This window comes from Schistocerca cancellata, chromosome 4, assembly GCF_023864275.1.
Source record: "Schistocerca cancellata isolate TAMUIC-IGC-003103 chromosome 4, iqSchCanc2.1, whole genome shotgun sequence".
Taxonomy (NCBI): domain Eukaryota; kingdom Metazoa; phylum Arthropoda; class Insecta; order Orthoptera; family Acrididae; genus Schistocerca; species Schistocerca cancellata.
The window spans coordinates 742,166,040-742,192,829 of NC_064629.1; the positions used below are offsets into that span (position 1 = coordinate 742,166,040).

Sequence of the window (26,790 nt, forward strand, 5' to 3'; positions counted from 1 at the left end):
TACCCCTTTCACGCTCCCCGTGGGACCAACATTCCCAACTTAATGCCCACACACTACATTCGTAGTGCCCCTGCCCATTACACTCATTACTCGCGGCAGAAAATCTTACCGAGTCCCGTAAGAGTTCGGGCAATGCGTGTGCATCCAGCACAATGGCTGGTTAGCCTTAACTATATATGAAGATGGTACCTGTTCTTTCGGACATTGACTTCCTGACCTGCAAGCAACGCTGGATAAAGCGCGCAAACAAAATCCATGGACATAGAGGCCGCCACCTCCGTACGCGCCATTTTCACCGTGACGTCATCCAGCCAATGAGAAGCCGTCCACTGCTTATAAAAGCGGAAGCCTCTCCGGTCCACGACAGTCAGTTTTACCCCTGACGAAGATGATGAAGGCAATCACCGAAAGCTTGGGATTTTATCCAAATTTGGCGCGGCAAGCAAATCGAGAACTTTTTATGCAAGGACTCCGTCGCGAAAGACTTCGTAGTCATTTATTTATCTTGCACAAGAAAATGTCTCTATTTTTGCTGTACAACGTTTATCTAAATTCTGGATTATGGTGTACGCATGCGTCAGTATAGACTAAATACTTTGCAATAATTTTATGTATTGAGAAAACTGGTATTGAATCTTTAAAAACACACGAAATTTCCTTAAACTTTGTAACGTTAAGGAAAATATCTTTACGAGAAAACCAGTAACTCTGGCCTGAACTAAAACGGCTTAGCAGATTGGAATCTTTTCTACACTCACTCGTGATTGAGTTTGGTGCTAAATCATACGAAAACTGTAGTCCTGGTTTCTCCTGTAGGATCATATTATAAGCTACAGGGCAGCCCGCGGAAAGTAGTACATCTACATAATTACTCTGTAATTCACAGTTAATTGCGAGGCATTGGGTTCATCGAATCATCTTAAAGTGACTTCTCTACCGTTCCATTCTCGAATAGCGCGCGGGTCTGGGGGCACTGTTCAACCCTTTTGCTACCACTGGGACGTGTGTCTTCCACAACAGGTTATCAGAGAACCAACGCGAATCTTCTGATATTGTTGCTGTGGATCAATGTCCCACAGATAAAGAGAAGCGTGATAACAGTTTGCAGTATTCTTATAACTAGAAATTAAATTGCACCTGTAGGTTGTACCGTCTTCCAGTTTCAGTGTTAATCCTCTGCTCCGTGTTGTCGCACCGAATTAGTTGGTACTCGCAGATAGGCAACGCAATGCACAGGTTTGCAAAGCGGGCTGCTGTCGCGCATTCGTGTAAATGGACCGCGCGCAGGTATTGACGTTTGCTGCGTCACAAGCGGTGCCCATATTGAGCACCTGTAAAGTGAGTTGGAGAAACAATAAATACACTGATCATGTCTATTTTATGTATATGTTGTAGTTTTTGCGCAGTCGTTTTCTGAAACCCCGAAGATATCTGTAGGTCTGCCCCTCTACATCTTAGAAAACAAAACCGTGATTATATTTTTTTCGTGTTGCTACTTCTATGACATTAGTTGAAATAATCATATATTTATGTATTTCACACCGAAAACAGTGGTGGTGAAAGGGTTAAGACATCCTTACGAGCTACTGGCACTCTCATTTTTTTTCTTTTTTCTGTTAAGTAGACAGCTATGCGTTTAATTTGACTCTTCCCCATATCATCTAGTACTGCACGGTGAGGTGACAGAAGTCATGGAATACCTCCTATTATCGTGACGGACCACCTTTTGCCTGGCGTAGCCTGGCAACTCGACTTGGTACGGTCTCATCAAGTCGTTGGAAGTCCGCTACAGAAATATTGAGCCATGTTGCCTCTACAGCCTTCCGTAATGGTGAAAGTGTTGCCGGTGCAGGATCTAGTGCACAAACTGACCTCTCAATTATATCCCATAGATGTTCGACAGGATTCACGTTGGACGATCTGGGTGGCCAAATAATTCGCTCAAAACAACCAGAACGTTCTTAAAATCAATCGAGAAGAAATGTCGCCTGGTAACATGGCGCATTGTTATCCATAAAAATTCCATCGTTGTTTGGGAACATGTAGTCCATGAATAGCTGTAAATCATCTCCAAGCAGCCGAATATAACTATTTCCACTCAATGATCAGTTCAGCTGGACCAGAGGGCCGAATCCATGCCATGTGAGCAAAACCCACACCATTATGGAGTCACCATCATTTTGGACAGTGCCTTGTTGACAACTCGGGTTCATGGCTTCGTGGGGTCTGCACCACACTCGCACCCTGCCATCAAATATTACCAATTGATATAGGGACCTAGGATTTTCCAGTCGTCTAGGGTCCAACCGATGTGGTGAGGAGCCCAGAAGAGGCGTTGCAGGCAACATCGTGCTGTTAGCAAAGGCACTCGCGTCGATCGTCATTAACGCCAAATTTTGCCGCGTTGTCCTAACGGATACGTAGCTCTCATATTAATTTCTGTGGTCATTTCACGCAGTGTTGCTTGTATGTTAACACTGACAATTCTAGGCAAACGCCGCTGCTCTCGGTCGTTAAGTGAAGGCCGTTGGTCACTTTGTTGTCCGTGGTGAGAGGTGATGCCTGAAATTTAGTATTCTCGGGACACTTTTGATACTGTGGATCTCGGAATATTGAACTGCCAATCGATTTCCGAAATGGAATGTCCCCTAGCTCCAGCTACCATTCCGTGCTCGAAGTCATGCGCCCATAATCGCGTTGGAAACCGTTTCACTTGACTCACCTAAGTACAAATGACAGCTTTGTGAGTGCACTGCTCTATTACAATTTCTGTACGCGATACTGCCGCCATCTGCATATGTGCATATCGCTATCCCATGACTTCTGTCACCTCAGTGTGAGGCAAATGTAATAGATGTTGCCCCTTCTAAAAAGAAGTAAAGCTGTCATCAACCTGAAGACTGATTTTTACACCAAAGTGTTTTAGTAGGCATGTCTCTGTGGGAGATGTTATGCCATTCGCTTCCTCTCACCTTGGAACTAGCTTAACCAACTAGCTATAGTTGAATGTGGAGTAGGAAACACTGTAGAGCTTGGCATTTCTTGCATTAACAAATAATACCAGAGGTGAAAGAAGCGAAAAGTGGCGGAGAAAAGTCCGAGACGAACCAGATATGGAACCCATTGCCTTTGGATTCCTAGTCTAGCACTTTGGCAGCGAGTCTCCGAGAGAACTGCAGGAGTGAAATAATATGGTCATCAAAACAATAAATCACAGTTTGGCACACTCTGACCCAGGAAAACGTTCGTCATAACAGCACTGCACAATTGGACGAGTTCTCGTTATAGGAGGATAAAGTACGTGATAGTTGGTCTAGGGGTTACCTAGCCCGAACATCCGGGCCGCGGCTCGCTTGCACACGATCCTCTGAGGAGGCTGAATCGATGGGATTCCGCGTGGTGGAGAGTACTGGGCGACGCACGCGCCATAGGTCAGAGGTCACGTCGCCACTGCTCGTTGCAAACTACGGCCGCTGTTCGGAGCTCCAGGCGAAGCTTTCCGTCACGTAATGAGTTCGGAGCCTCAGGAAAGAAACAATACGAGCCGACATATTCCAGTGCAGCTTACACGATTTAGAGCTCTGTAGAGTTTCCTGAGTCATTTCTGTAGCCAGTTCATAGACAATTTAAAGAAGGAAGCTACGAGAATGACAAAGTAGGGCAAGAACTGCACAAGGCAAAAGGGCTCTCTATAAAAAGAAACAGCTATTAACATCAAAAAATACTAACCTTAAGACAAGAAAAATTTTCGTGGAAAGATTACTTGATGCACAGTGTGAGCATGAGAAATGGAAAGTGTAAAAAAATGTAGAAATTAAATGATTAGAAGTGTTTTAAATCTGGTATTGCAGAGGACCGCTGAAAATCAAAGTACGGCACGATGACAACCTGTCGGAATTAATAGTAACCTTAAACTTTTTGCACACGAAGCATTTATCTATCAAGAAGAATTGGTAAATAGGTAAATAGTTGGGAGACGGTGGTTCATTGGTAGTAAACGCGAACTACGTCCACAAGCCTGGCACACCGACAGTACCGATCGTGGTGTCAGCCTCTGCCATTGGTGCCACTGGACGCGGTATGTACGGACATGGGGTCAGCACTCCACTTTCCTGCCGTTCTCTGTCTAAGTCACGTGGAACCGCTACTACTGAGTCGCATAGCTCCTCAGTTGGCATCACGAGACTAAGTGAATCCCGTGACAGTCCACCCACCAAGGAAAAATCCCGAGAATTGAAGTTGGTTCCTCCAGACAGCAGTCAGTCGCGCTTGCCACTCAACGGACGGTTCACTGGTAGAGTAGTGGTGATCTCGAAAGCCTACTTGCAAACTTTCAAAAACCAATAATAAGTGGAAATTCTAGGAATACACCAAAACCCTCTACATACCGCTGCCATAGGGATCGCCAAGACAATAGCTGACTAATTACAGAGCACACAGAGGCGTTTAAGCAGTCATTCACACCGCGCTCTGTACGCGACGGAAACAGGAAGAAATCTCGATAGGTGGTATACGGGGAAGTACCCTCTGTCATGCACTTGGCAGTGGTTTGCAGAATATAGAGGTAAGTGGAGAATGTGCCCTTCGACAAATCAAATAGACAAAAGTGTAGTAAAGAACATAATGACACGGAGACACTGTAACAATAAGAGTCAAGATAGATGTAACGGAACTTGAACAGCGTATTTGCCTCTATTGGTTACGGTAGAGAGATCGATCTTTCGGTCCTGTCTGTATATTTATACATAATATTGCATGAATAAAGGCTGGGCGAGTGTAAAGCTATCGTTAAATACGCACGCCGCGCGATTTGTTACGATTTGGTCGGTCATAATAATAATAACGTACTTTTGAATACAGTTAAAATATAACGGCGATACCTGTTTAGTGTTATTGGAAATAATATATAGTAAATGAATGAGTAAGGTAGCCGATCCTATAAGAAGAGGTAAAATTGGGCATATTGAGGTGTTTTGCTTTATATTAACGAAGCCAATGATACGGCGTCATTTTTTCGTTTACTCTTAGAAATAAACAAGTAAAGAAGTGCTAATTGTGCGTTGTGAAAAAATATAGGGGCGAGTTTTAAATAACTACGGTATACGATTAGAGTAGCAAAAGGACAATTAGACGAAATCGCGGATAGCGAAGTGTGGTCATTAAATTGAGTACACCTACAGGGCGGTCAATCTCGGGATAAATCTATACGCATCTCACGAGGGACACGGTACTGAAACCGTTTTTTTTTAATAATATGGCGGAGAGCGGGCTCCAATTTATGAAAAGGAGAAAAACGTTAACTTTTAACGAACTCTTAATAATAGCGGATCGGAGAGAAAAGTGTGTAATTGTCTTACGCCTAACAAACATTCGTGGAGGGCGGTGGCTAAACTAGAAGAGTCAATAACAAAATACTGTATCACTATCATTAACTGTTGGTGTCGAGCAACCAAAACTGTTCATCAAAGGGTTTCGACGGAACTTGGGAGTTAGGGTTCAGGCAGTCGCATATACTCCACATCAGGATGTGAATGAGTGGTGAATGCGAAATAAAACTGTGAACAAAGTTACGTTAAATAAAACAGAAGAAACAAGACAGTTTGGTCGTATGTGTTATTATTCGATAAACTGTAACATTTCTTATCGTTGTACGAAGCCTTTATAGATGATCTTTATGACAATTTGCTTCGAAGGGATCTCGTTACGAGTTAAGTTTTGGGGACCTGGTCAAGAGGGGGTAGTTCGTAGATCCTAACTACTGCAGCTATTCTGGAATCAGGTGCTACCGTGATCGTTGTGTGTTGTCAATGACTTAAGGTTACCATATCTCATGCTGTAAGATCGACACGCCTTTCCATTTGGTATAACGGTGCCTCACGGCAACAACGACAACGCCGACGTCGAAGGAAGATACGGTAGAACACAAAATGCTCGTCCACATACTAGTCGTTGCAGAAAGCAGTAGTTGAACGGGAAAGACTTACTAGGTCAGCTCTAGGTACGAGTTCATAAGACAAATCGTCGACGATGTAGGCAGCAGCAGTTACATTATCTGGGCAAACGTATCTGAACACTCGTATCTAACGCGGGACATGAAGACGAACGGACCCGCCAGTATTAGAGGCGTTGTCGGTAGAGAAGCAGAAACAGAAGAATAGGACGGTCAGGAGAACTCAGAGACTTCGAAGGTCGACTAGTCATTCGATGTTGTCACCTTATTAACAAATTCGTCAATCCTTCTACAGCTGGTCAAGTCGATTGTTGGTGATGGGGTCGTGAAGTGGAAACGCGAAGGAACAACCGTAGTTCAAATGGTTCAAATGGCTCTGAGCACTATAGGACTTAACATCTGTGGTCATTAGTCCCCTAGAACTTAGAACTACTTTAACCTAACTAACCTAAGGACATCACACACATCCATGCGCGAGGCAGGATTCGAACCTGCGACCGTAGCGGTCACGCGGTTCCAGACTGAAGCGCCTAGAACCGCACGCCCAACCGTAGTTCAACCGACACCACACAGACCTCACGTACTGACGGAATGATGCAGCCGGGCAACTTGGAGGGTGGGTCTAAGAAATTGCATGGAATCAGCGGAAGGAATCACTCGTGAGACCAGTGGTCCAGCTAGCACAATGACTTTGCGTAGAGAATTAAAAAGAAGCATTTAAATGTAGAAATCGCGAAAGATTTACAAATGCTGCGTAAAACAGAACTTCGTGTTATTTGTTAAGGTCCGTGTCGATCACATAAATTGTGCAGTTCACAGTTACTGGTTTCGGTCATTGTCATCCTCACATCTGTTTCAAATAGAAAAACAGTGGTGTAATAACTTAAGTTCCATTAGCTGAAGCAAAATCTAGAACAAGCCTAGTGATACATAAGAAAAAATAACATTAATAGCAGGCCTACATACCTGTCATACAGTCCATAAAAATATTCTGATGTTAGTCTCAAAGACAATATCTATACATATAGGTTCACAGTAAGTGCTGGTGATGGCCTGGTTGGGTCCGGTATTTATACGAATAACTGAGGCCAGTAGAGAGCACTAATGCTTCGGCAGATAAGTAACGAGTATGGGCGTCTGACAACAGAACATGAACTGACGTACAATATGTAGAAATAAAATTAATACTTAAAAACCACGAAAACGTGTAAAAAAAGGAAATTACACATGTTTGTGTAAAAGTCGAAATAAAAAGGTTAAAAATGACATCACGTCTATAAACAGAAAACTTTCAGCAAGACAAAACGATTAAATGTAACTGTAAGTGTAAAATAATTAACAAAACAAGCCTGCAGAAGAAGACCGCTGGTGGGCGGCTACACGACCGCATGACAAACCGTTGCGGCGTGCGACGCTGCCCTAACAGCTTTCTGAAAACATCGAAATAAGCATTCGAGTTAAGCTCATTCTGGTCATTCAGCAGTAATCCCCGTTTCCGTTTTCAACGTACATAAATTCCATTTCTCCCAACACGTTCAATAATTGTCTTTTGATGCATTTTGCGACACTTCCATATTATCCTCTGTACTTCTCACCACATTTTTTCTTTATTCAAATGTGTACCGAATGGGCTCTTATTTTTGCTCGTACATAGAAAATGGCAACCATAATTACTACTGAATGAACAGAACGAGTTTAATTTGAATACTTATTTCGATGTACTCAGAAAAGTATTATATTAAGCAGTGTCGCTCGGCGCAGCAGCATGGCGGGCGGTCGTGTGAGCCTCCCACCAGCGGCGAGGGGAGTGGGCGTTCTTCCGCAAGCTTGTCTGGTTCATTATTATGCATTTGCGGTTATGTTTAATTGTTTTTTATTGCTGTAAGGTTTAGATTTTTAGCTGTGATATTACTTTTAAATTTTTTGTTCTGATATTTAACGCATTTACTGTATAATTTATTTAGTTTGTCAGGTTACGCCCTTTCTATTATTACTCTATACGGGTTTTATGTGGATTTTAAGTACGGATTTTATTTCTGTATATTGTACGTCCGTTAATGTTTTATTGTCAGACTCTCATTTTTCCATATGCAGTAGTTTTAATTAACGACTACGCATACTGTATTTCAATTACTGAATTTACGATACTGGTTGCTCACGTACACAAGTGTTAGCGCCCTCTGCTGGCCTCACTTATTTATATAAATACAGGCCGCACGAAGGCCATTATCAGCATTTAGTCTGTATCTATGTATATACACTATTGGCTATTAAAATTGCTGCACCACGAAGATGACGTGCTACAGACGCGAAATTTAACCGACAGGAAGAAGATGCTATGATATGAAAATGATTAGCTTATCAGAACATTCACACAAGGTTGGGGCCGGTGGCGACACCTACAACGTGCTGATACGAGGAAAGTTTCCAACCGATTTCTCATACACACACAGCAGTTGACCGGTGTTGCCTGCTGAAAAGTTGTTGTGATGCCTCGTGTAAGGAGGAGAAACGCGTACCATCACATTTCCGACTTTGATAAAGGTCGGATTGTAGCCTATCGCGATTGCTGCTCGCTTTGTTCGAGATCCAATGACTGTTAGCAGAATATGGAATCGGTGGGTTCAGGAGGGTAATGCGGAACGCCGTGCTGGATCCCAACGGCCTCGTATCACTAGCAGTCGAGATGACAGGCATCTTATCTGCATGGCTGTAACGGATCGTGCAGCCACGTCTCGATCCCTGAGTCAACAGATGGGGACGTTTACAAGACAACAACCATCTGCACGAACAGTTCGACGACGTTTGCAGCAGCATGGACTATCAGCTCGGAGACCGTGGCTGCGGTTACCCTTGACGCTGTATCACAGACAGGAGCGCCTGCGATGGTGTACTCAACGACGAACCTGGATGTAAGAATGGCAAAACGTCATTTTTTCGTATGAATCCATGTTCTGTTTACAGCATCATGATGTACGCATCCATGTTTGGCGACATCGCGGTGAACGCACATTGGAAGGGTGTATTCGTCATCGCCATACTGGCGTATCACCCGGCGTGATGATATGGGGTGCCACTGGTTACACGTCTCGGTCACCTCTTGTTCGCATTGACGGCACTTTGAACAGTGGACGTTACATTTCAGATGTGTTACGACCCGTGACTCTACCCTTCATTAGATCCCTGCGAAACCCTACATTTCAGCAGGATAATGCACGACCGCATGTTGCAGGTCCTGTACGGGTCTTTCTGGCTAAAGAAATTGTCGACTGCTGCCCTGGCCAGCACATTCTCCACATCTCTCACCAATTTAAAACGTCTGGTTAATGGTGGCCGAGCAACTGGCTATTCACAATACGCCAGTCACTACTCTTGATGAACTGTGGTATCGTGTTGAAGCTGCATGGGCAACTGTACCTGTACACGCCATCCAAGCTCTGTTTGATTCAATGCCCAGGCGTATCAAGGCCGTTATTACTGCCAGAGGTGGTTGTTCTGAGTACTGATTTCTCAGGATCTATGCACCCAAATAGCGTGAAAATGTAATCACATGTCAGTTCTAGTATAATACACTCCTGGAAATTGAAATAAGAACACCGTGAATTCATTGTCCCAGGATGGATAAACTTTATTGACACATTCCTGGGGTCAGATACATCACATGATCACACTGACAGAACCACAGGCACATAGACACAGGCAACAGAGCATGCACAATGTCGGCACTAGTACAGTGTATATCCACCTTTCGCAGCAATGCAGGCTGCTATTCTCCCATGGAGACGATCGTAGAGGTGCTGGATGTAGTCCTGTGGAACGGCTTGCCATGCCATTTCCACCTGGCGCCTCAGTTGGACCAGCGTTCGTGCTGGACGTGCAGACCGCGTGAGACGACGCTTCATCCAGTCCCAAACATGCTCAATGGGGGACAGATCCGGAGATCTTGCTGGCCAGGGTAGTTGACTTACACCTTCTAGAGCACGTTGGGTGGCACGGGATACATGTAGACGTGCATTGTCCTGTTTGAACAGCAAGTTCCCTTGCCGGTCTATAAATGGTAGAACGATGGGTTCGATGACGGTTTGGATGTACCGTGCACTATTCAGTGTCCCCTCGACGATCACCAGTGGTGTACGGCCAGTGTAGGAGATCGCTCCCCACACCATGATGCCGGGTGTTGGCCCTGTGTGCCTCGGTCGTATGCAGTCCTGATTGTGGCGCTCACCTGCACGGCGCCAAACACGCATACGACCATCATTGGCACCAAGGCAGAAGCGACTCTCATCGCTGAAGACGACACGTCTCCATTCGTCCCTCCATTCACGCCTGTCGCGACACCACTGGAGGCGGGCTGCACGATGTTGGGGCGTGAGCGGAAGACGGCCTAACGGTGTGCGGGACCGTAGCCCAGCTTCATGGAGACGGTTGCGAATGGTCCTCGCCGATACCCCAGGAGCAACAGTGTCCCTAATTTGCTGGGAAGTGGCGGTGCGGTCCCCTACGGCACTGCGTAGGATCCTACGGTCTTGGCGTGCATCCGTGCGTCGCTGCGGTCCGGTCCCAGGTCGACGGGCACGTGCACCTTCCGCCGACCACTGGCGACAACATCGATGTACTGTGGAGACCTCACGCCCCACGTGTTGAGCAATTCGGCGGTACGTCCACCCGGCCTCCCGCATGCCCACTATACGCCCTCGCTCAAAGTCCGTCAACTGCACATACGGTTCACGTCCACGCTGTCGCGGCATGCTACCAGTGTTAAAGACTGCGATGGAGCTCCGTATGCCACGGCAAACTGGCTGACACTGACGGCGGCGGTGCACAAATGCTGCGCAGCTAGCGCCATTCGACGGCCAACACCGCGGTTCCTGGTGTGTCCGCTGTGCCGTGCGTGTGATCATTGCTTGTACAGCCCTCTCGCAGTGTCCGGAGCAAGTATGGTGGGTCTGACACACCGGTGTCAATGTGTTCTTTTTTCCATTTCCAGGAGTGTATATTTGTCCAATAAATATCCATTTATCATCTGCATTTCTTCTTGGTGGCTGGTAGCCATAGCTGTTAATCGTATATATTTTGCTCTCCTTATGTACCACAAGGCCTGTTGTAGATTTTTCTTCAGCTCTCTGAACTTAGGTTATTGAACCACTGTTTTTTATATTTCTAATAAAAGTGAAGACGGCAGTGGCCGACACCGGGAACTGTGAATTGTACATTTATTGTGATCAAGATGCACCTTCATAAATAAAGTGCCGTAACACGTTCACGGACGCATTTACAGATTTTGTGTGTTCGGCTGAGAACTTCATGCCTAACAACAACAAAAACTGTGGAAATGACGGCTACTTATGGCGCTCTCTAGTGCGCCTTCCTTCACGTGAGTCTGAAATCAGTCACTGGACTGAAGTATCGATCATTAACCGTTGCGTGGCGGCCACGGCAGGGCGTGCGGAGTCTCGGCTTTGCTCGTTCCTTCCTGGAAGTATTAATTTTTTACTGAAGTGTGACAGTTGGCACAGCTCTCTTCGGTTCGGCAGAATCGTAGTGCCAGCTCTGTTGTCGTCCGGGGTGGACGAGCGGTTCTAGGCGCTTCAGTCTGGAACCACGTGACCGCTACGGTCGCAGGTTCGAATCCTGCCTCGGGCATGGAGGTGTGTGATGTCCTTAGGTTAGTTAGGTTTGAGTAGTTCTAAGTTCTAGGGGACTGATGAACTCAGAAGTACCATAGTGCTCAGAGCCATTTGTACCATTTTTTTGCCAGCGCTGTTTACTCTTCGCTATTTGTTCTGGTAAAATCGTGGCGTCGCCAGGCCGTTCACAGGTCCAGTGACTGACTGCACAAAAGGAGACAGTCTAGTGATCTATTCTCACAAGCCTTCAGAAATGAATGGGGATGACAGAAGAAAGGGTTGAGAATTCTCAGTACATAGGTTGACTCAGGTGCCTCTACTAGTGTCGTTTTATGCAGCATACAATGCTATATCTGGCCTTCAGAAACCCAGTGCGGGATTTTCATATTCTCTTGCCCTCTACGCTCCTATTACTAGTCCTACAGGAAAATGAACAGTACGCTTTGGCATAAAATTCAATGTAGTTAAATTTTGTACTAAATTTGTTAGTCAGTTTGTATTATTATGCTAATGTCAAAAAATATAATCGTCATATGTTAATCATGGATCAATAAATGTATGTTATCAGCAGATCAAGTTTTATGATTTAGGAATTTACAGTACAGTTGTAATTAAATTGTCCAAGTCCTTCAAACAAACACTTGAGTGAGGCCTCCTGATGAATCCAGGATTTAAATTAACCCTTCCTGCAAGCGCCGCAGTTATACTGATAATCATTCTTAGTATTTGATGCGGGTATACTACCGATTCCTGACATCCGATGGTAGTATTGGAAACCAAATTTATTTCCCTATCCACGGAGGTTCGTAGCAAGCTGCCAGTTGTATTTTCGAATACGCACAATTTCTCGTATATGACGCCCACCAACAATTTAAACAGAATGCAAATCAGAAACGTACCCGGGAAAGATCCAAAACCACATTCTCATGGCAAGGCAAGTATTCTGGGATATCATGTGAAGTCAGATATTTTTCGGACTGTCCTTCCCACGGAAAACTGTAGAAGAAATTTTCTCTTGCGCAGGTGTAGCAACAAATCAGAATTTCGAATGCTGGTGTGCAAAAAGAACGAAACGGCCGTTTTAGTAAGTGGTCGCCCAGACCCTCTGCTGCTGTTTAGGAACTTGAGAGGCTTCCGCCTCTCCAAGTTCCTAAGCCTTGTGACCCATATTGTCTCTACTGGACGCTAAGCCCACCTGTTCTGCGGAAAGCTTTTTCTCTTCCCGAGCCCCAGATAAGGCTGGCAGAGGCGACTCGTGTTCACTCCTGCCAGTGCGCTGAATTATGTTTCCGGGCTGCCGTTAGCGTGCCTGGTCAGTGGGAAAGGCTGATTCTTCCTCGCAGTTGGGAGTTCCCGTGAGCCGAAAGCTACAAGATACAGGTCTTGTAAAGTCAAATAATGACAGGTTTTCCTAGTATCAGAGTACAGGTGAAAATTGCATTGCTGTTCCTGACCACTCACGTAGTTAAGCGTGAAAACAATTTGATCGGGAAAAGCAAAATATTGCCTGAATCGAAAGAGAGAATGATAGGGATACGCAAGACGTATGCAAATCACTATATAAACATAAATAAAAATATGAAGTCTGCCCGCTGCAGACCGACGTCTCACAATTAAATGGGGACTCACAAGGGAACCTCCCCATCGCACCCCCATCAGATTGAGTTATAAGTTGGCACAGTGGATATGCCTTGAAAAACTGAACACAGATCAATCGAGAAAACAGGAAGAAGTTGTGTGGAACTATGAAAAAAATAAGCAAAATATACAAACTGAGTAGTCCATGCGCAAGATATGCAACATCAAGGGAAGTGTAAGTTCAGGAGTGCTGTGGTCCCGTTGTTAGCGTGAGCAGCGGAGGAACGAGAGGTCCTTGGTTCAAGTCTTCCCTCGAACGAAAAGTTTAGTTTATATTATTTAATTTATGATTATCACATCCGCAAGAAAACCTAAATCGGGCAAGGTAGAAGAATCTTTTTACCCATTCGCCAAGTGCACAAGTTAGGTGGGTCGAAACACATTCCTGTCATGTGACGCACATGCCGTCACCATTGTCGTATAGAATATACCAGACGTGTTTTCCTGTGGAGGAATCGGTTGACCTATGACCTTGCGATCAAATGTTTTCGGTTCCCATTGGAGAGTCACGTCCTTTCGTCTATTAATCGCACGGTCGCAAAACACAGACACTAAACTTATAACAGTGAACAGAGACGTCAATGAACGAACGGACAGATCATAACTTTGCGAAAAATAAAGAAAGTTAACTTTTCACTCGAGGAAAGACTTGAACCAAGGACCTCTCGTTCCGCAGCTGCTCACGCTAACCACGGGACCACGGCGCTCTGAGCTCACACTCTCCTTGATGTTGCCTATCTTGCACATGGACTACTCAGTTTGTATATTTTGCTTATTTTTTTCGTACTTCTACACAACTTCTTCCTGTTTTCTCGATTGATCTGTGTTCAGTTTTTCAAGGCCTATCCACTGTGCCAACTTGTAACTAAACCTGAGGGGGGTGCGATGGGGAGGTTCCCTTGTCAATAGTAATGTGTATCTTTCAAATACATATATGTAGTCTACAGGACGATTTCCTCTCCCCCCTTCCTCCCCAAATGACCCATGTGCACTGCCGTTAGTGGGGAGGCTTGCGTGCCTAAGCGATACAGCTACCCGTGTCGGAGATGCAATCACAACAGAGGGATATCTGTTGAGAGGTCAGACAAATCTGTCGTTCCTGAAGGGGGTCAGCAGCCTTTTCGGTACTTGTAGGAGCAACAGTCTGGATGGTTGACTGATGTGACCTCGCAACTTCAACCAAAACGGCCTTGCTGTGTTGGTACTGCAAACAGCTGAAAACAAGGGGAAACTACAGCTGTAATTTTTCTCTAGAGCTCGCAGCTCTGCTGTATAGTTAAATGATGATGGCATGTTCTTGAGTAACATATTCCAGAGGTAAAATAGTCTCCCATTCGGATGTCTGGGAAGTGACTACTCAGGAGAGTGACATCAGGAGAAACAAAATTGGCATTCTGCGGATTTGGGGGTGCAATGTTAGATCCCTTAATTGGGCAGGCAGGCCAGAAAATTTAAAATTGGAAATTGATCATTTAAAGTCTGGTGAAGTTTGATGACAGAAGGAACAGGACTTCTGGTCAGGTGAATACAGGGTAATAAATAAAAAGTGAAATAGGGGTAATGCAGGCGTATGTTCAATAATGAATAAGAAAATTGGAATGCGGTACGCTATTATGAGCCCGCATCTCGTGGTCGTGCGGTAGCGTTCTCGCTTCCCACGCCCGGGTTCCCGGGTTCGATTCCCGGCGGGGTCAGGGATTTTCTCTGCCTCGTGATGGCTGGGTGTTGTGTGCTGTCCTTAGGTTAGTTAGGTTTAAGTAGTTCTAAGTTCTAGGGGACTGATGACCATAGATGTTAAGTCCCATAGTGCTCAGAGCCATTTGAACATTTTTTCGCTATTATGAACAGCATAGTGAATGCATTATTGTAGACAAGATGAACGCGAAACCCACACACGCCCCAGTAGTACAAGATTATATACAAACCAACTCCGCAGATGATGAGATTTAAGAAATTTGTGACGAGGTTAAAGTAAGTATTGATGTAATTAAGGAAGACCAAATTTTAATAGTGATAGGGGACTGGAATTCGATAGAAGAAATGGAAGACGAGGAACAATAGTAGGTGAACGTAGACTGGAGCAAAGGAATGAAGCATAAACCCATCTGGAAGAGTTTTGCACAAAGCATAATTTAATCATTGCTAACACTTTGTTTCAGAATCATGAAAGCAAGTTGTGCACTTGGAAGAGACCTGGAAACACCGGAATGTTTGAAATTGATTATGTAATGGTATGACAGAGCTTTCGGAATTAGTTTTTAAATTATAAGACCTTTCCAGGGGCAGATGTGGACTCTGACCACAGTTTATTGGTTATGATAGGAAATAAAGGAGGTGACACCAGGTAAGTTGAAATAAGCGGAGGTTGTTTAGAGCTTCAGAAGGAGCATCAGGCAACGACTGACAAGAACAGGAGAAAGGAATACAGTGGGAGACGAATGTGTAGCTTTGAGAAATGTAATAGTGAGGGCAGCATAGGATCAAATAGGTAAAACAAAAAGGCCTAGTAGGAATCCCTGGACAATTTAATTAACGAAAGAAGAAAATACAGAAATGCAGTAAATGAAGCAGGTGAAATGGAATACAAAGATCTAAAAAATGAGATTGGTAGGAAGTGCAAAATGGCTAAGCAGGAATGGCTAGAGGACAAATGTAAAGATTTAGAAGCATATATCACAAGGGGAGAGATTAAAACCGCCTACAGGACAATTAAACAGACCTTTGGAGAAAAGAAAAACTGCTGCACTAATATCAAGAGCCCAGATGGAAAACCAGTCCTAAGCAAGGCAAGGAAAGCTGAAAAGTGGAAGGACTATACAGGGTGATCATTATTAAAACCGACAAACTGCAGGGACGGATTTCTGACTGGAAATGGAGGAAAAAATTTTCTATGAATATGTGTCCGTAAATGCATCGTTGCCACAGTAGCTGGCGCTGACGATCCAATGTTTCTCTGACCACGTGTTGTGGCTGGCTGGTTTTGATGAAACGGACCAGACAGCGAGGTTATCGGTCCCATCGGATTAGTGAAGGAATTCGGCCGTGCCCTTTCAGAGAAACCATCCCGGCATTTGCTGTAGCGATTTAGGGAAATCACGGAAAACTTAAATCAGGATGGCCTCCCGAACGTGAGTCCAGTGCGCTAAGCACTGCGCCAACCCGCTCGGTCACGTGCCGTGTGTTCCTCAAGCGTTACAGGCTGCGAGACTGGAAATGGAAAGAAAAGCTTTTCGAAAGAAAAGCTTTTCTAAAGAAAAGAAATTTCCTACGTTAGAATATAGACTTAAGTGTCAGGAAGACTTATCTGAAAGTATTCGTGCGGAAGCGAAACATGGACGGTTAACAGAATGGACAAGAGAATAGAAACTTTTGAAATGCGGTGCCAGATAAGAATGCCGAAGATAAGGTGGGTAGATCACGTAAATAATGAGAGGGTACCGAACAGAACTTGGAAGAAAAGAAATTTGTGACACAAGCTGACTAGAAGGGATAGGTTGATACGACACGTTATGAGATATCGAGGGATCATCAATTTAGTATTAGAGGGAAGTGTCGGGCGTAAAAATCGTATAAGGAGAGCAAGAGATGAACACAGTAAGCAGATTCAGAAGAACGTGAGTTGCAATAGTTACTCGGAGTCGAAGAGGTTTGTACAGGACAGACTAGCGTGGACAGTTGCATCAATCATTTCTTCGCACTGAAGACCACAACGACGACAACAAGAATAACGTGTACTTCCAAGTACGAAGTTCTTAATCTAGTGACAAGTCTGGTCCGATATTCGAAAAGCTCGTAAATAATGTAAAGACTAAGGTCGCTGCAGGCGTCTTCTCTGCTAAACAGTGCCTCGCCATCATCTAGCAGACTTGGCAGTTGCCCTTCCAGCCGGAGCCAATTTATTTTCGTTCCCCAAAGAGCGGGCTGCTGTTCCACTAATTTATTGGCCGTCATCTTCGGCAGTATCGCCGCAGCTTACGTCCTAGCATTCCGCACTAGAGCTCCCTCCTCCCACTATTAGGTCTTGTTGCATCGACGTAACACGACCCACAGAAACAAGCTGTGCCAGGTCTCCGATATCACCTAGCGTCCCTGCTAATGCACACTACATTTCATCCTACCTCACTATCGAATCTAGGCTACACATGCTTCCATCTATCATAATATCTCTCAGAATATCTAATAAACATCCGGATGCTTTGTGGAACTATACAGGGTGGTCCATTGATCGTGACCTGGCCAAACGAAAAAACTACAAAGAACGAAACTTGTCTACCTTGAAGGGGGAAACCAGATGGCGCTGTGGTTGGCCCGCTAGATGGCGCTGCCATAGGTCGAACGGATATCAACTGCGTTTTTTTAAATAGGAACCCCCATTTTTTATTACATATTCGTGTAGTACGTAAAGAAATATGAATGTTTTAGTTGGCTTTTTTCGCTTTGTGATAGATGACGCTGTAATAGTCACAAACATATGGCTCACAATTTTAGACGAACAATTGATAACAGGTAGGTTTTTTAAATTAAAATACAGAACGTAGGTGCGTTTGAACATTTTATTCCGGTTGATCCAATGTGTACATGCACATTTGTGAACTTATCATTTCTAAGAGCGCATGCTGTTACAGCTTGATTACCTGTAAATACCACATTAATGCAATAAATGCCCAAAATGATGTCCGTCAACCTCAATGCATTTGGCAATACGTGTAACGACATTCCTCTCAACAGCGGGTAGTTCGCATTCAGCACATGAATTCCGCACATGCATTGACAATGCGCTGACGCATGTTGTCAGGCGTTGTCTAGGGATCACGATAGCAAATATCCTTCCACTTTCCCCACAGAAAGAAATCAGGGGATGACGTGCGGGCCACGGTATGGTGCTTCGACGAGCAATCCATCTGTCATGAAATGTGCTATTCAATACCGCTTCAACCGCACGCGAGCTGTGTACCGGACATCGATCATGTTGGATGTACATCGCCATTCTGTCATGCAGGGAAACATCTTGTAGTAACATCTGTAGAACATTACGTAGGAAATCAACACACATTGCACCATTTAAATTGCCATCGATAAAATGGGGGCCAATTATCCTTCCTCCCATAATGCTGCACCATTGATTAATCCCCCAACGTCGCTGATGTTCCACTTGTCGCAGCCATCGTAGATTTTCTGTTGCCCAATAGTGCATATTACGCTGGTTTACGTTACCGCTGTTAGTGAATGACGCTTCGTCGCCAAATAGAACGCGTGCAAAAAATCTGTCATCGTCCCGTAATTTCTCTTGTGGCCGCGACAGCAGCTGTAACACCTACTTAGGCATCATCATTTGTTGCAGATCGTGATTGACGTTTCACATGCGGCTGAACCCTTCCTCTTTCCTTAAATAAGGTAACTATCCGGCGAACGGTCCGGACACTTGGATGATGTCGTCCAGGATACCGAGCGGCATACATACCACACGCCCATTGGGCATTTTGATCACAATAGCCATACATCAACACGATATCGACCTTTTCCGCAATTGGTAAACCGTCCATCTTAACACGGGTAATGCCGACTGGAGTGGCCAAGCGGTTCTAGGCTCTACAGTCTAGAACCACGCGACCGCTACGGTCGCAGGTTCTAATCCTGCCTCGGGCTTGGATGTGTGTGATGTCCTTAGGTTAGTTAGGTTTAAGTAGTTCTACGTTCTACGGGACTGATGACCTTAGAAGTTAAGTCCCATAGTGCTCAGAGCCATTTGAACCATTTGAACACGGGTAATGTATCACGAAGCAAATGCCGTCCGCACTGGCGGAATGTTACGTGATACCACGTACTTATGCGTTTGTGACTATTACAGCGCCATCTATCACAAAGCGAAAAAAGTGGTCCAACTAAAACATTCATATTTCTTTACGTACTAAACGAAAATGTAATAAAAAATGGGGGTTCCTATTTAAAAAAAACACATTTGATATCCGTTTGACCTATGGCAGCACCATCTAGCGGGCCAACCATAGCGCCATCTGGTTTCCCCCTTCAAGCTAGACAAGTTTCATTCTTTGTAGTTTTTTCGTTTGACGCTTATTTCGTGAGATATTTGGTCCGGTCACGATCAATGGACCACCCTGTATATACAGAAATACACATTTTACTATTAGTCTTCCGACATTTTAGTGCAACAGAATGATACAATTTTCGATTGAGAAACAAAATCATAATACAACATTGTGTTATTTTTTAACTCGTGATATCGATATGCTACCGCAGCACTTTGTGCCGATTTTACATTAAAGTACGAGGGTTGTCCAGAAAGTAAGTTTCAATCGGTCGCGAAATAGAAACCACACTGAAAACCAGAAACGGTTTATTAGCAACAGTTAGGTACACCGTCCCCCTACTTCTCTACATAGTCGCCGCTCCAACTTCGAGTGTTGTCGTAGTGTTATACTGACTTTCCAATATCCTCGTCATGGAACGCAGTCGCCTGTGCTTTCGGCCAGTTTTCTGCACTGGCCTTCAGCTCGTTGTCTGTGGAAAAAATTTTGTCTTCATAGCCAGCGGGTCTTGTGAGCAGAGAAGAGACTCAGGGGGAACCAATTACGGGCTGTATTGTGGGTGATCAAACACTTCTCATCGGAAACGCTGCAGGGGCGTCTTCATTGCCCCTGCAGTGTACGGCATAGAATTGACATGAAGAAGGAACTGCTCGACAGTTGTGTTACGTGGGATGCAAGACACAGGCGAAATCTCTAACCAGGCCCTCATACTTGGCGGGAGACGCTATTCTCTACGCACCTCACTGTTCACTCAAAACTGAAAAGAGCGACGCGAGGCGACCGATAAACCCGGCAGGTGCATGGAGGACGATCGATGATAGCCAACCAAGGGCGTCAGATTGTTGCAGATGTCGCGGCGCTCGTGTGTGGTCCGGCATTGTCATGCTGAAGAAGAGTGTGCTCCACGGGTGGACCAACTCCCCAAATTCGAAAGTCGATTACAGCAAGATGTTTCTCACAGACCGACATAGCTACTTTACACAAATACGATATTGTTAGTAGGGGTTTCTGTTTCATCGACCACTTTGTCTATGAGTTTTACGCCCACAGGTCGTATGCGACACTCGTCTCGTTTAGATACTAATACAAAAATTCACATGTGTTCACAAGACGATCGCAGATAAAATGAACAGCCTTCTTTATTGACCTTCCAACAAAGAAGGGCAAGAACCAATTATGTGCCGCTGTTACAAATACGAATTATATCGTTAAGCAGGCAACAGAACCTATTTAATTGAGCGTAACGTAATAATGTTCTAGCTACTTGAAAGATATTGTTAAACAGAAACCACAGCAATTGCAAAAGACGGTTAAACCGCAATTTTTCGTGTCAGTTAGGGAGCACCGTACGTCCGTTGAATACCGAACTGTTTGTGATGCAATGAAAGCGGAGTCTAGTACGCAGACGTAGGAAGCCGTTTGTTTGTTGATCGTTTCCGGCAAGCGGACAGAAGCCAAACAGGAAATACCCGCGTTGGGTTTGTCAGACGGAAAGGAACCTGAGGACCACAAATACGGCAGTAACCCGCATTGCTGTACTAAACCATGCCATCGGACGTGAATAAACATGCCTAGTGCAGCGGAGCTCCAAAGATAACAATTCGCTGGAGTAACGAGCCGCTTCGTAAACACTACCGATTCTAGTTTGAACGACCTACGAACAACCGAAACAACGTTTACTGCCCGATCCACAACAGTTATTATTCTGGCAGGATTTTACTTTTTCTTTATGTTTTAATTTATCATCAAACACAACGTCGCAGTACTTCAATATCAAATACTGCTATGCTTGAGCACGAACCGACGGCTCGAGAAATCACAGATTAAACTCCACCATTAGATTGCCGTACCTTCTATCTTCATGATGTTTCTTTGAGTTATAAATGTACGTACTATTAAAGTATTAATGTATTATTAATTCACGTACTATTAATTTTAATAATAATAATAATAACTGGGAAACACGGACCGCTATATCTTCTACGGTGCATATTCAAATGGTTCAAATGGCTCTGAGCACTATGGGACTTAACATCTGTGGTCATCAGTCCCCTAGAACTTAGAACTACTTAAACCTAACTAACCTAAGGACATCACACACATTCATGCCCGAGGCAGGATTCGAACCTGCGACCGTAGCGGCCACGCGGTTCCAGACTGAAGCGCCTAGAACCGCACGGCCACACTGGCCGGCGCAAATTCTAATTATGTAACATTAGAAACTAATAAATAAAGAAGAGATAGCGACCACGTTTCAGTCCAGTTCCCGAGCTTTCGTTCGTCCTGTGATCTACGGTTCTAGGCGCTACAGTCTGGAACAGCGCAACCGCTACGGTCGCAGGTTCGAATCCTGCTTCGGGCATGGATGTGTGTGATGTCCTTGGGTTAGTTAGGTTTAAGTAGTTCTAAGTTATAGGGGACTTATGACCTCAGAAGTTAAGTCCCATAGTGCTTAGAGCAATTTTTTTTTATCTACGACATATGTGAGTATTAACTTCACAACGAGCACTGGCGTTCTAATTTACTCTCACAATAGCAATTACAGTTTAATATGATTTATTTTGTTTCTTAGGTATTTATTAACTGGCTAATTTTCTTCCTCCTTTCATCTCAGTGTTAACATTTTCTTTCCGAGATAAATTAAAAGATGGAAACTTTTTTGTGTTATTATAATATGTGAGCAGGGATCTAAATTCTCATTTGCAACCACCTGATAAATTATTACTGTCTCTAATGACCCAGTAAGATAATTGTGCTGCTCAAGATATGGTTTTAAAGGACAATAATTTCGCCTTTGACTGTTAGTATTACCTCAGAGTAAGCAAAAATGTTTGTATCTACAAAGGGTGTTACAAAACGATACCGAGAAACTCCAAGAGGTTGCAGACGGTGCGTTGAGGAACAAATTGAGGATAGGAAATATAATCGAACGACACTGCAGAGCTTCGCAGTTATAGGCACCGGCGGAACGTTTCGCGAGAGGCTGGCCGGTGAGGTCGAGCGGTTCTAGGCGCTTCAGTCCGGAACCGCGCTGCTTCTACGGTCGCAAGTTCGAATCCTGCCTCGGGCATGGATATGTGTGATGTCCTTAGGTTAGTTAGGTTTAAGTAGTTCTAAGTCTAGGGTACTTATGACCACAGATGTTAAGTCCCATAGCGCTTAGAGCCATTTGAACCATTTGTTTCACGATAGAACGGTGTTGTTTGTTATTCAGTCACCACGACTGATTGCCACGACCGACAGTGGATGAGATTGAGTTAGATTCCGCTTGTCTCCTGTGTATGCGATGATCTGTTGCCTCTGTGGATGACGGTCTCGGACACGGGTTCCTGTTCGCAGTTTTTATTTTTCTCTTGGACCCCTCTAAAATCTCCATAGTTTTTCGGTATACGGGATGTAACAGAAAGGTACCGACAGTGTCCCTCGCGTTCCATGAATAACGGCAGAGCTTTCAAGAATTGGGCGCTTTTGTTTAATTTAAAGGAACAGAAATGTGAATGGAAAGAAAAGAGGAGGAAACATCAGAGTATTCACTGTGGTAGATAAGTTTCAAGGAGTGAACATCACTATTTATTCAACTGTAACAAGAAATTAAATAAAATTAGGGAAGAAATGCATGCCTCCAATATTGCAGTGTGTGCGACATCTGCGTACCACTGACTGACGCATTCGCTCATAGATACCAGGCATATTGAGAACATCTTCACACGCTGCGTAAATCCTTATAACTAAATCTTCCGCTGACTCCATTGGGGTTTCACACATCACATTCTTGAGATGTTCCCACAAGAAGTAGTCCAGCGGGTTGCGGTCAGGCGACCGAGAAGGCCAAGTTACAGGGCCACCTCGACCAGTGTATCAATCTCCAGACTTCTGCTCTATCTGGGTTTTGGCAGCTGGACTGAAATGTGTGCCTACCCCGGCGTGCTGGAACCACATACGTCGACGAACTGCAAATGACAGCTCCTCCAATAATTCCGGTAGCACTTCTCGAACGAACTTTGTATATATATCGCGTGTGACTCGAGGAGGAAGCATGCAGGAACCAAGCAAGTAATCGTGTACCATGCCAGCCCATAAATTTGTGGAAATCTCTTCTCGATGACCTCGTACGTGGGTGGCAAGGGATTCTCTTCAGACCAAATGTGTCATCTGTGTGTGTTGACACACCCTGACGGTTTAAGAAACCCTCGTCCGTGGGGGAAAAAAAACAAACATACACAGCCTAATACTGCTGTGTGGCGCAACGCTGCAAAAACTATTTAGCCCTCTTAGCGAAGACCAAAAATGTTCGAGTAAGGGAAAAAATCGTGAATTCGCAAATGTTTGTACAGTGGTGAAAATTCCCACCGGTGTGGTGTTAGCGAGGAGGGCGGGAGCATTTAAGTCACATTTTCATATTTTTCTTGAATAACTGGAAAACCGCGGCTTCTAGGGCAAATACGGGGGTTGGAACTTCAATAGTGGCAACTCTTTATTTACAGCTTGTACACAATAGATACGCGTTTCAAAGTTTTACTGGCCTTCAGAGTAGTCACCAGCATTGTGTATAATCCGTTGCAGCGATGTGGAAGTCGTAGGATACACTTAGCAGTACCAGTTCTGTTACAGTTCGAGCGGCGCGGTCTATTGCCCGACGAATTTGTAGCAGTTCTGAAGTGAATGCCGTGAAGTGTTTCCTTCAGTTTAGAAATCGAGTTGAACTCACGAGGGCTTAAGTCAGGGGAATGCAGTAGGTGGTATAGCACATAGCAACCCAATCAGTCAAAGCATTGTTCTGCAAAATGATGGTCAGGTCCTGCAGAAAGTGTCATCACTTCTGTTTCTATGCTGTTCATTTTCGGAGCACAACCTACGACCAGCTTAGAGACAGAAGTGATGACACTTTCTGCAGGATCTGACCATCATTTTTCAGAACAATGCTCAAGCACTTACAGTGCAAGCTGTTACTGATTTGTTTGACTGATGGGGCTGCTAAGTGCTATACCACCTACTGCACTCCCCTGACTTAAGTCCTCGTGAGTTCAACTCGATTTCTAAACTGAAGGAAACACTCGCTCGAACTGTCAACAGAACTGGCACTGCTAAGTGCATCCTACGACTTCCACATCGCTGGCAACGGGTTATACACAATGCTGGTGACTACTTTGAAGGTGAGTAAAACTTTGAAACACGTATCTATTTTGTACGAGCTGTAAATAAATAGTTGCCAGTATTAAAGTTCCAACCCTCGTATTTCTACATACAAAATTAAACTACGTTAAAATTCCTGCAAAACAGGTCGTATTCATGTTCTCTTTAGGGAAAATAGTTTCCGTGTTTCAGTGGATGGAAAAGTCGACGATTATTAATAATAATGTTTTAATGGTATAAAATTATAGTTAGTGTTAAATTAAGCGGGTTGAGAATAATTATAAAATGTGTATACCACGTCCAAGTGCAGCAGTGCCGTATTAAGAGATAAATTGTGGGGTGGAGAGAGCGGGGGTGGAGCGCAGAAGCCTGAGGTGCCCAGACCGAAGAGCGAGCAGGTGATTCCCCACTCTACCTATCTCGCTACGTCACAAGAAGCAGCTACAGGGAGTTTCACAAAGTGATACGAAACCTCCGCAGGAAACACTAGTGACAACGTTGAGACATGCCGAGGAACGCTTATTTTACACAAAGTGTATTAACATTAGATGGGACACAAATATTAATTACTAAAAATACTAACACAAGAACGCATAACGACAGAAACTACGTAAATCTCTGTACACTGTTCTACACAGCTAGTACGAAAATTGCTTCTTAGTTATCCAGTACGGAAGCTGTAGCGTTCTTTCGGGAAAGGCAACTACCCCCACCACTAGCACTGCTCGCTTTTTTGTTTAGAGACAGATTATATCTCCCTGAAACTTCCTGTCCAGTTTTCTTATGTGGGTAGACAAAGTAACCTCATTGATCTCGTGTTTATAAAGTGGAATTATTCTCAGTTTATTAAATGAGTACATTGTTTCAGTTGATAAGTAGCTGTCATGTAAACAGCTGGAGTTATTAACTGTCTACCGCACTGAAGTGTCTGTCCCAAGTGTAATACGCTGTCAGTGTTTAGTCAACAACGTCGATTTCATTATCTGGACTATCAATGGTTGGAATACTTTTTACGGTATGAGGTTTATTTAGTGCACCACCCCTGTCTCAGCTCCCCAAACATCCGAAGAGTCCCAGAGCCATAAATTTGCACCCTCTGCAACAGAAGTAGATCAGCTAAGATATTTCAACATAAGTCAAGCAACGCACTGTAGCGTATTATTGTTCTTGACTTCAACATTAACAGTCCCACTGCATCAGACATATTCACACCCAACATGGGAGATAAATTGCGTGTACGTCTTAAGTGGCACCACTCAGTGCAGGACATACTGAAAGCGCAGAAATTCCTAAATGGAAGAGATTTATGGGATCTACCAGTTACACAATTAATGGCGAGAAAAGTGCAGTAACTTTCTGTTCATTCATTAATTCACATATCCGCCCCCGGTAGCTGCATAGTCAGCGAGCGGGTTGTCAATCCTCTGGGCCCGGGTTCGATTCCCGGCTGGATCGGGGAATTTTCTCCGGCCAGAGACTGGGTATTGTGCAGTCCTCATCATCATCCTATCATCCTCATCGACTGCAGGTCGCCGAAGTGGCGTCAAATTGAAAGACCGGCACCCGGCGAACGGCATGCTCGACGGGGGTCCCAAGACATACGATTAAATAAATAAATAAATTAATTCACATAAAGTGACCACAAAATTACTTGGCCTTACAATGCTCTGACAACAATAGACAGTAGCAAGGTGCCACATTCACCAATCCAATCCCTTTCCCACCCACACTAAAAAGGTCACCGACAACCTCAAACTTACATATTACGCACTTCTCAACCACTGTATATAGGAACGTATCAATAAGTATTGTAAAGGTGTTCAGTGAGGGCACGTTGTTAGGATGGTGTTATGGAACATGTAGAGCGGCTTTTTCGGTGCTCAAAAAACGTTATTAGCTAGTTAACATATATTCGTTTACATTTACAGGTCTGTGTCTTTTCGTCAGCCTCGGATGACGCCTTGTGCCAGTGATACAGTGAAATTTCACTGCCTCCTTTTGTCGGTTGGGATGGCTGGTTAGCAAGGCTTCTGCTCCAGCAAATCGGCTGCCGTCTTGCGGGCCAAAATCTGCCAGTCTGCAGGCGAAGCCTTAGCGTGAGATTATGTCCCACATTGTGTTAGAGGATCCTCGATCCCACTCTGAAAGATGAAGTTGACCTGCTGTGAGCGATAGGGATCTACCGACAGAGCGGTTCTAGGTGCTTCAGTCCGGAACCACGCTGCTGCTACGGTCGCAGGTTCGAGTCCTGCCTCGGGCATGGATGTGTGTGATGTCCTTAGGTTAGTTAGGTTTAAGTAGTTCTAAGTCTAGGGGACTGATGATCTCAGATGTTAAGTCCCATAGTGCTCAGAGCCATTTGAACCATTTTTTGAACCATTTGATAGGGATCTGC

General features: G+C 44.5%; 1 protein-coding gene across 2 annotated transcripts in view; it reads right to left on the reverse strand.

Moving 5' to 3' along the window:
* The window catches only part of LOC126183894 (ras-related protein Rab-3), an 833,674-nt gene that overhangs the window by 250,982 nt on the left and 555,902 nt on the right, over nt 1-26,790 (reverse strand). The gene's annotated exons all lie outside the window — the stretch shown is intronic.